Source organism: Bufo bufo, chromosome 8 (assembly GCF_905171765.1).
Source record: "Bufo bufo chromosome 8, aBufBuf1.1, whole genome shotgun sequence".
In the NCBI taxonomy this organism is placed as follows: domain Eukaryota; kingdom Metazoa; phylum Chordata; class Amphibia; order Anura; family Bufonidae; genus Bufo; species Bufo bufo.
In genome coordinates this window covers 99,540,636-99,551,139 of record NC_053396.1, presented here as the reverse complement: position 1 = coordinate 99,551,139, position 10,504 = coordinate 99,540,636, and positions in this window count along the sequence as shown.

Here is a 10,504-nt window from a genome sequence, read left to right as displayed (position 1 = left end):
ATCAAATAAACCCACGTTTGATTGCATCCTCATGTCTACGTTTGGATCCATCTAACCTGAGCATCTGCCGATCCGGTCTGCTCCACTGCTTGGATACGAAGGTAGGACAGTCACAAAGTCATTACCAGTTACACCTTCATTCGCCTTCATGTGGGGACAGAACAGTCAAAAACTGCCTTAAAGCCTTATACCCCAGTCAATATCCGTCTGAATGTCCAATGCACGGCTGCAGGTTCCCTCAGAGCCCAGCGCCACACTCAGGAACCTCCCCTGCAACAGGCCCACTCGCAGCAAATCTGCCCAGCAACAGTGCACGTCCCATAGCCTAAGGGGAAGCACGGCGTGTCCGCAGTAGATATACTCTCGCCTGGAAGTCCTCCACTACTCGCCAAGCCACTTTCTACATCCTATATTAACCCTTGCTCGCATGATATAAGAACTGTTCACCCACGCGGGGCCTCCCTTATACCAAAACCCCGCAATTCACTAAAAGGACTTTAGGAAACTCATCGGGGTGCCTCATCTGAGCCGCACTGCAATTTTCAGCCCCCAATTCAAAAGTTCGATTTCTTAAAGAGACAGCGCACCTTAAATCAAAATGTCCGAAAAGGACCTTGTACAGTTCCCCAGCGATGAAACAAAGCAAATGCAACCTGATACTGATCATTATGAAGAGCTGGAGGTAGAAACCACACTTCCAGCAGACCAAGTCACGCGACCAAGGCGCTCTCTCAAACCAACTATAACGGTCACGGAAAACTATCACACCAGGAAAGATGAGCTATGGGAACGAGTTTCCTCCCTCATATCAGGACTTAAGTCCTCCTCAGGCGATGCCACCAGCTTACAAGTTGCCGTCGGGCGGCTGAACGCAGCCCATGAAAGATACAAGAGACTGTCCACAAGGTATATAACCTTTCTAAAAGACTCTAATATTGAAGAAGCCCCGTCAGAATTGTGCAAGGCAGAATCAATAGACAGACAAAGAGACGCCATGGTGCTGGATGCTAAAGATAAAGTGGAACTCCGTATCTCTCATTTGCAAGAAACTAGATCACACAGATCGCATTCATCCAAACATTCCTCGTGGTCCTACAGATCATCATGCTCTAGCAACTCCACCCTGAGCGAAAGATTACTAGAGGCCCGCATAAATGCAGAGCAATCCAAAGTGAGGCGTTCCTTCACCGAAAAAGAAGTCCTTGCGAGGGCAGAGACACAGACGGCGGCCAAGAGGGCTGAAGCGGAGGCAGAAGCCAAGAGGGCTGAAGCGGAGGCAGAAGCCAAGAGGGCTGAAGCGGAGGCGGCGGCCAAGAGGGCTGAAGCGGAGGCGGCGGCCAAGAGGGCTGAAGCGGAGGCAGAAGCCAAGAGGGCTGAAGCGGAGGCAGAAGCCAAGAGGGCAGAAGCGGAGGCAGAAGCCAAGAGGGCAGAAGCACAGACGGCGGCCAAGAGGGCTGAAGCAGAGGCGGCGGCCAAGAGGGCTGAAGCGGAGGCAGAAGCCAAGAGGGCAGAAGCAGAGGCAGAAGCCAAGAGGGCAGAAGCAGAGGCTCGAATAAAGATCCTTGAATCAGAGAGGGAAGAGGAAATTGCATTAGCAAAAGTAAGACTACTTGAGCAAGCATTGAGCCAAGGCCTTGATTCAGTCTGCTTACCACCAGAGGAGATAGACGATCCAGCTGATCGCACCAGCGACTACATACTGAAACAGTTATCTGCACCACCCCCAGTGTGCAGTACTGTCCAAGCCAACAACATTGAAACCTCCAAGTCAGCTCTACCTGCAGTGGCAGCGATACCCACAGCACCCGAGCAATCCAATAACAGTTGCCCAGACGCGCCCTCTCAAGGGCAGTTATTACAGCAAGATGGCTACCAGGTGTTTCCTGGCCTACCTCCACAGCTCAAGCAGCAGTCATCAGAATCTACAGAGGCTAGACCACAGCTCAACCCTGCAGCAACATCATTCTACCCGGAAGCATCTCACCCTTTCACGCCACGCAACCTATACGCCCCAGGGGCATCACAAGTTGTCATGGCAACAAGCAGTGAGAAATCAGATATGTCTGAGTTTGCCAGGTTTATGGTGAGCAGAGAGCTAATTAACACCAGTCTCTCAAAATTTGATGACCGTGCGGAGAGCTACAGAGCCTGGAAGGCAACCTTCAAAGCTGCCATCGCCAACCTCAACCTAACCGCAGAGCAGGAGCTCGACCTCTTGATCAAATGGCTGGGCCCAGGCTCCACAAATCGCATCAAGAGCCTTAGAACTGTCTATGTGGGACAAGCAGAAGCAGGTCTCGCTGCAGCCTGGCAGAGACACGAACGCACCTTTGGCAGTGCAGAAGCAATAGAGAAGGCACTATTCAGGAGACTGCAGAACGTCCCCAAGATCAGTCTCAAGGATGTCCACAAGCTTCAGGATTTAAGTGATTTGCTCATGGAACTGGAGCTCGCCAAAAGAGACCCTCGTCTGTCCGGGCTGTGCTACCTGGATACAGCCCATGGGGTGAACCCAATCGTCGTGAAGTTACCATACAGCCTGCAAGAGAAGTGGGCGGCATCAGTCTCAAGGTACAAAAGAGTGCATGACGTCACTTTTCCCCCATTTATTCATTTCTGCAGATTCATCGATGAACAGTCCCAGATGAGGAATGACCCCAGCCTCGACTTCCTGGAGTTCAATACTACAGCTTCAGTGACACCATCATCAAGGTATGAAAGTATTGTGCATAAACACAGAGACTTTAAGAGCAGCGTGAATGTTAGAAAGACTAACCTACCATCATCTGCAGTACCCACTGGTAGACAGTACACTACCTCATCAGGAGACAAGGCCTTCAATCGTGAATGTCCCATTCATAAAAAACCACACTCACTGAACAAATGCAGAGGATTTAGATCCAAAACAATACAGGAGCGCAAGAAAGTCCTGACCGAGCTTGGGGTATGCTTCAGGTGCTGCGCTTCATTGGAGCACATGGCTAAGGACTGTAAATCCATTATCAAGTGTGAGGAGTGTCATAGTGAAAGACATGCCTCAGCTATGCACCCAACTACACTCACAAGGGATTCACCTGCTGCTGTCACCACCAGTCCTGCTCAAAGTCATGGCGGGGAGCCCCAGAACCACGCTAACACAGCCACTGCTGTTTCCTGCTCATGCTTGGACGTATGTGGGGAGGGCCAGAGTGAGAAATGTTGTGCCCGCATATGCCTAATAAAGGTCTACCCGGAGGGGCTACCAGAAAAGGCAGTAAAAATGTATGCCATCATTGATGACCAAAGCAACCGCTCCCTAGCAGGACCTAAATTCTTTGAAGCCTTTGGAATAAAGGGACCGTCAGAACCCTACATCTTAAACACCTGCTCGGGTCGCATAGAGACTAGCGGCAGGAGGGCACAAGGATTCATTGCTTGTTCTGTCAGTGGAAACACGGAAATACCTCTACCGACGCTGATCGAATGCGATCAAATACCCAACCATAGGGATGAAATTCCTACCCCGGAAGCTGCATTTCACCATCCACACCTAAGGCACCTGGCCAACGTTATCCCACCTATGGACAACAACGCCGAGATTCTACTCCTGCTTGGCAGAGACAATCTAAGGGTACACAAGGTGCGTCAACAGTGTAATGGTCCCGACTATGCACCATACGCCCAGAGACTGGACTTGGGATGGGTAGTCATAGGAAATGTATGCTTGGATCAACCAAAAATCCGCTCATTCAAAACGTACGTGCGTGGAGATGGACGCACAACTTGCATTAAGCCTTGCCCTCATCACTATGAGGTGAAAGAGAAGCCTCCAGACCTCATACAACCACCTGACGACATTCCTCCCTTTGCCGACAACTTGGGAAGATTAGTCTTTCATACCAGCAAGGACGATGATAAGTGGTAGGCAATTAAGAGTGCCGTATTTGTGTGAGGGGAGGCGGGGCGTTCACTATTTAAACCTGGCCCTCCTCCCCCCACTTGTCGGTTCGAACGATTTCGAATCGGCTTGTGGGTTGGTGCCAGAGAAGGGCGTGCGTCACTGGAGGATCGGGGGATCGGGGGATCGGCTGCGTCGGGCTCGTCGCTACGGTGATTAGGTAGGCAGGGTGACTTGCACACCCGTCTCGCTATGTATAACATGTGGGGCTGCCGAGCGTGCCGCCGGTCCCCAGCTGCGCTGGAGACTGCCCGCACTCCTGATCGCTTCCGGCACCCCGAGACAGGCACCCCGATCCGCTCCAGGCCCTGCGCTAAGCACCCCCGCTCCCACATGCAGCGTCCCCCAGGCGGGCACCCCTCACCTGTGGCTCAGCAGCGACGGGTCCCGACGTCCGCTCGCATACCCTGAGCATCGGTCACGCCGGCCGTCGGCTCCACGACGCAGCGTTATATATCACTCACTCCCTTATCAGAACATAAACATTCGTTCCACCGTAGAGGAAAACGCCGTCCGCTCACACAGGGATCTATTCATTAGCTGCAATCAGTAAGCGGAGGTCCAGCTGCAGGATCAGGGGGCGGAAGCCGAAACCTATAGGCGATTAATACGCTGCGGCTTTCCCTGTACAAATAGTCGATAGCGGTGGGCACGGGATGCAATGTTCCACATGGCGGAGCGCAAATCCCTCACAGCAGATCCTGATGCACGTTCTCCTGGTAATTACAATTAGCGAAGCAGTGAAGGTGGACATGCTTATGTGACTTTCAGTCAAGGCTAGGAATCCGCTGCAGAATAAACTCGTCTTCTTTACTGCGCCAAACTCAGGCAAGACGAGATAAGCAGATACTCAGACATGTGCACTGTATAACAAGTTAGGATTTCAATGGTTAATTCTAACCTAGAAGGGAATCACTGGCTTGCTGCGCTCCAGCAGGTCCTGACTGATAGAGGGCGACACCTACAGGCCCATACTGGTACTGCAGTCCTGGTGCAGGGCTCCTCTGCTCAGGCACAGTGGCTAGGTACTAAGGCAGGAGTATAAAAAAAAAAAAAAAAAAATTTTAAATAAATTTGGAATATGTTCAAGGATCAAATATAAAGAGGGCTTCAAGGAGGGGGGCTGGCCACGTCACTTTGCGCACGCAGCCGGGCCGCCCGTAAGCCCATACGGTCAGTCAGGGGGTTGGTTCGGGCGCAGTCACAATAATCCGGTGGTTAGCTAGGGAGCTGTGGCATGAGTGAAGGGTCGCCCAGCCGGCGTGCGCTCACTCACATGTCTGTCCTTGGTTATTCAGGTCCACAGGTGGTGGGCTAACTTACGATACTGTGGGGTTCGTGGCTGTCATGGCCGCCAGGTGAGTCAGGGGTGGTGCATGCGGGGGCCAACCCCCTCTTTTCTCCTGCATAGGCTTGGGGGACGGGGGATGGTGGACTATTATGTCCAGGCCTCTGGCGCATCTCTTACAGGGTGGCGCCTACAGTCGTGGCCTTTGGTGGGGGTAAAAAAAATAAAAAAAAAAATTATTTATATATATATATATATAATGGTATAGATAGGAATGTTGCTTTGCCAGGTCTGTCACGACTACAGACTCCTTATAAAGCCCTGCCACGACTGCAGGCATCAGTCTGTCACGACTACAGACCCGCTCTAAAGCCCTGCCACGACTGCAGGCAACAGTCTGTCACGACTACAGACCCGTTATAAAGCCCTGCCACGACTGCAGGCATCAGTCTGTCACGACTACAGACCCGTTATAAAGCCCTGCCACGACTGCAGGCATCAGTCTGTCACGACTACAGACTCGTTATAAAGTCCTGCCACGACTGCAGGCATCAGTCTGTCATGACTACAGACCCGCTCTAAAGCCCTGCCACGACTGCAGGCACAAATCCGTTACGACTACAGACTCATTATTAAGACCAGCCACGACTGCAGGCATTAGTCTCATGTCAACAGACTCATGAGGTAATACTACCACATCTACAGGCGATGGTCCGTTACCGCTACTCTCGATGTAGGGTCCCCTCACGACTACAGGGGGTAGTCGGTCACATCCACAGACTCGGTCGCACTCCCGTTAACTACAGGCACTGGGTGGGCATCTACGGGTAGTTGCGTCACGACTACGCACGTGGGTCAGCCACGGCCTGGGAGGTCAGCCTTCACGGTCACAGGTTGGTCCAGTTAGGCTTCAGTCTCCCAGCGGGTTCCAGTCACAATAACCAGCCCCTAGGTGAGGGGGGGCACTCCAGCACCGGCACACAATGCCAGGGAGCCGTGCAGCTCCTCACGCGGCACACTCTTCAAACCAGCGGGGGCCGGGGCCCACGGTAAAGGAAGGGCTCCCTCTGATCCGGTGCACATTGCCAGGGAGTGGCGCTGCTCCCCACGTGGTACGAGTGTCCAGCCGGCGGTGGGTCGGCCCTAGCTGAGGAGGGGGGCTCCCCCGCACTGGTGCATTCTGCCAGGGAGCAGCGTGAGCTCCCCACGCGGCTGGGGGGTAAGGCTCCTCATCTTCAATAAAGTCTGGCACGGGCCGCCGTGCTGTTAGGTAGGCAGGGATCAGGGGAAGGAGTACTAGGCTCGGTCAGGGGGAGCAGATCATAGGCGGTGGCTGGCTTCCTGCTGCCGGCCGTACATAAGGTTCCAAGGGGGTTATTTAGGCACAAGATGTTAGTTAGTCCGTGCAGGTGATCTGCGTTATACCATGCTCTTCATGCTCGTACTCAGAGCTGTGCCCATACGGGAGCTGCTTAAGTGGTTGATAGTCAAAAAATAAATAAATAAATAATAAAAAAAAAAATACATTTTTGAGTCTCTCACGCATGGCTTCTCCGTGTTAGTTTTACACATACGGATCCGCCATTAGAGTCTCTCATGCATGGCTTCTCCGTTTTAGGTTTACACATACGGATCTGCCATTAGAATCTCTCACGCATGGCTTCTCCGTTTTAGGTTACACATATGACTCCGCCATTAGAGTCTCTCACGCATGGCTTCTCCGTTTTAGGTTTACACATATGACTCCGCCATTAGAGTCTCTCACGCCTGGCTTCTCCGTTTTAGGTTTACACATATGACTCCGCCATTAGAGTCTCTCACGCATGGCTTCTCCGTTTTAGGTTACACATATGACTCCGCCATTAGAGTCTCGCACGCATGGCTTCTCCGTTTTAGGTTACACATATGACTCCGCCATTAGAGTCTCGCACGCATGGCTTCTCCGTTTTAGGTTACACATATGACTCCGCCATTAGAGTCCCTCACGCAGAGCTTCTCCGTTTTAGGTTACACATATGACTCCGCCATTAGAGTCCCTCACGCAGAGCTTCTCCGTTTTAGTTTTACACATGACTCCGCCATTAGAGTCTCTCACGCATGGCTTCTCCGTTTTAGGTTTACACATATGACTCCGCCATTAGAGTCTCTCACGCATGGCTTCTCCGTTTTAGGTTACACATATGACTCCGCCATTAGAGTCTCGCACGCATGGCTTCTCCGTTTTAGGTTACACATATGACTCCGCCATTAGAGTCTCTCACGCATGGCTTCTCCGTTTTAGGTTACACATATGACTCCGCCATTAGTCTCTCACGCATGGCTTCTCCGTTTAGGTTCACACATATGTCTCCGCCATTAGAGTCTCACGCATGGCTTCCCCGTTTTAGGTTACACATATGACTCCGCCATTAGAGTCTCTCACGCATGGCTTCTCCGTTTTAGGTTTACACATATGACTCCGCCATTAGAGTCTCTCACGCCTGGCTTCTCCGTTTTAGGTTGGCACATATGACTCCGCCATTAGAATCTCTCACGCATGGCTTCTCCGTTTTAGGTTACACATATGACTCCGCCATTAGAGTCTCGCACGCATGGCTTCTCCGTTTTAGGTTACACATATGACTCCGCCATTAGAGTCCCTCACGCAGAGCTTCTCCGTTTTAGTTTTACACATATGACTCCGCCATTAGTCTCTCACGCATGGCTTCTCCGCTTTAGGTTTACACACAGGACTCCGCCATTAGAGTCTCTCACGCATGGAGGTAAAAAATAAAATAATAATAATAATTCCTCACCAGGCCCAGCTGCGCTGGGACTAGTCTCCCATCTCACCTTAGCTAAGAGACTGATGGCCAATTCCTTGGCCAGTAACACTCTGAGGGCTTACAAGACAGCTTGGCGCCTGTTTCAGAGATATGAGAACACCTACCCGGCTGCTGGCCGGGGACCTATCACTCACCTATTGGGCTTTGTCTGGGTTTTTGCCACTCTCAATTAAACCTGTCCTATAGCATTGTTAACTATACATGGCAGGTATTCAGCACCATTGGTACAGGCTACATCCGGACCTACCGTCACTCTTCTCCGCCCACCCGATCAAAGCGGCGTTGAAGGGTTTGCGCAAGATGTCTGTTGTGAAACGACATGGGCGTCAGCCATTTACCGGTAGCTTGTTCAGGCCGTGACAGGCAAACTGCAGGGGCAAACCGTTCGGGCCGCAGGTTAGCGCTCTGGTAGAAACAGCCTTGTACCTGGCTTTCCATGGATTCCTCAGGTCAGGCGAGCTCATGGGCACCAATACGCTGGCTGGGTGCTTGCGGAAAGGTCAGCTCATCCGGCGCGGGTCCATCTATGTCCTCACCTTGGCCTCGTCCAAGACGTCACGGCCGGGGCAATCAGTGGCGGTCAGATACTTTCCCACGGACAGCAGATGGTGTCCGGGCAGGCCTTGAAGGCTTGGCTGCGTAGTATTTAGTCCAAGCGGCATGTTCTCCTGTACTCGAACTAGGCAATGCCCGGCTAACCACCGCGGCCTTTCTTACGTACATTCAGGTTAGTTGACAGGTTCAGGGGTCGGTCCTCGCTGGATCACAGGACATTCCTTCCGCATGGGCACGGCAGCAGCGGCGTCCATGCATAAGGTGCCAGTACATGTCATCAAACATTTGGGTCGTCGCAGTTCCACGTGTTCCATGCGTAATATCCCGGATCCTTATACGAAATATCATTGGCTTTCGAGTTTTGGTCTGTAGTTTCTGTTATCTAGTTTTCAAACTCCTATGCATGGTTCTTTTGGCCCCTTTAGGCTACCCTTCGATAAGCAGTTCCGGCATAACTCTGCTGCTTCTAGGTTGGGGGGGTGGAGTATAGGCTTAGGTAGGGTACCCTCTCAGCATGAGCCGATCCGAGCACAAGTGGTAGGCAATTAAGAGTGCCGTATTTGTGTGAGGGGAGGCGGGGCGTTCACTATTTAAACCTGGCCCTCCTCCCCCCACTTGTCGGTTCGAACGATTTCAACCCACCCAGGAGCCCTCCCTTCTTTCAGGTCTCATCATTGGGGTAGCCCCCTTTAGGCTACCCTTCGATAAGCAGTTCCGGCATAACTCTGCTGCTTCTAGGTTGGGGGGGGTGGAGTATAGGCTTAGGTAGGGTACCCTCTCAGCATGAGCCGATCCGAGCACAAAGTAGCTTTGTCAGTAGAGGACAGAGAATTTATCAAGATAATGGACAATGAGTTCCTTAAAGACGAAACCAATCACTGGGTTTCTCCATTACCCTTCCGAGCTACCAGGGTGAGACTCCCGAACAATAGGGAACAAGCTCTCTCTAGATTTAACTCTCTTCAGCGTACCATGAACAGTAAGCCTGAGATGAGAGAACACATCGTTGCCTTTATCGACAAAATATTCCGCAACAACCATGCCGAACCAGCTCCATCCTTAGGGAAGAATGACGAGTGCTGGTACTTGCCTTCATTTGGAGTGTATCACCCACGGAAACCTAATCAAATTAGGGTCGTTTTCGACTCAAGTGCCAAACATCAAGGTGTATCTCTTAATGATGTCCTTCTCACAGGTCCTAATCTGACGAATAACCTAGTTGGAGTGCTGATGAGGTTCAGAAAAGAGCTCGTTGCCATCACCGCTGACATTGAACAGATGTTCCACTGTTTCGTAGTCAGAGAGGACCACCGGAATTTCCTCAGGTTTCTGTGGTACAAGAATAACGACACCAACGCAGAGATGGCAGAATATCGTATGAGGGTACACGTATTTGGAAACAGCCCTTCACCTGCCGTGGCAACTTACGGCCTTCGGCGCACTGCATTAGAGGGAGAATCCGAGTACGGTAAAGACGCCAGAGACTTCGTAGAAAAGGACTTCTACGTAGACGATGGACTCAAATCACTACCCACTTAAGAAGCGGCTATCGATCTGCTCAAAAGGACTCAAAGTATGTTGTACCAAGCTAAACTTAGACTACACAAAATTGCTTCAAACAGCCTGGCCGTTATGAGGGCCTTCAAATGAGGCGATCATGCACCAGGATTCAAGGACATTAACTTGGGACTGGACAGTCCACCTGTGCAGAGGAGCTTGGGCCTCAGATGGGATCTCTCGGCCGACTCCTTCGGTTTTCAGATAAGTTGTGCAGACAAGCCATTCACAAAGCGAGGCGTCCTATCAGTGGTAAACAGCCTATTTGATCCGCTGGGATTTGTAGCGCCCATTACCATACAAGGTAAATCTCTACTGAGACAGTTTTCTGAAACAGTCAAG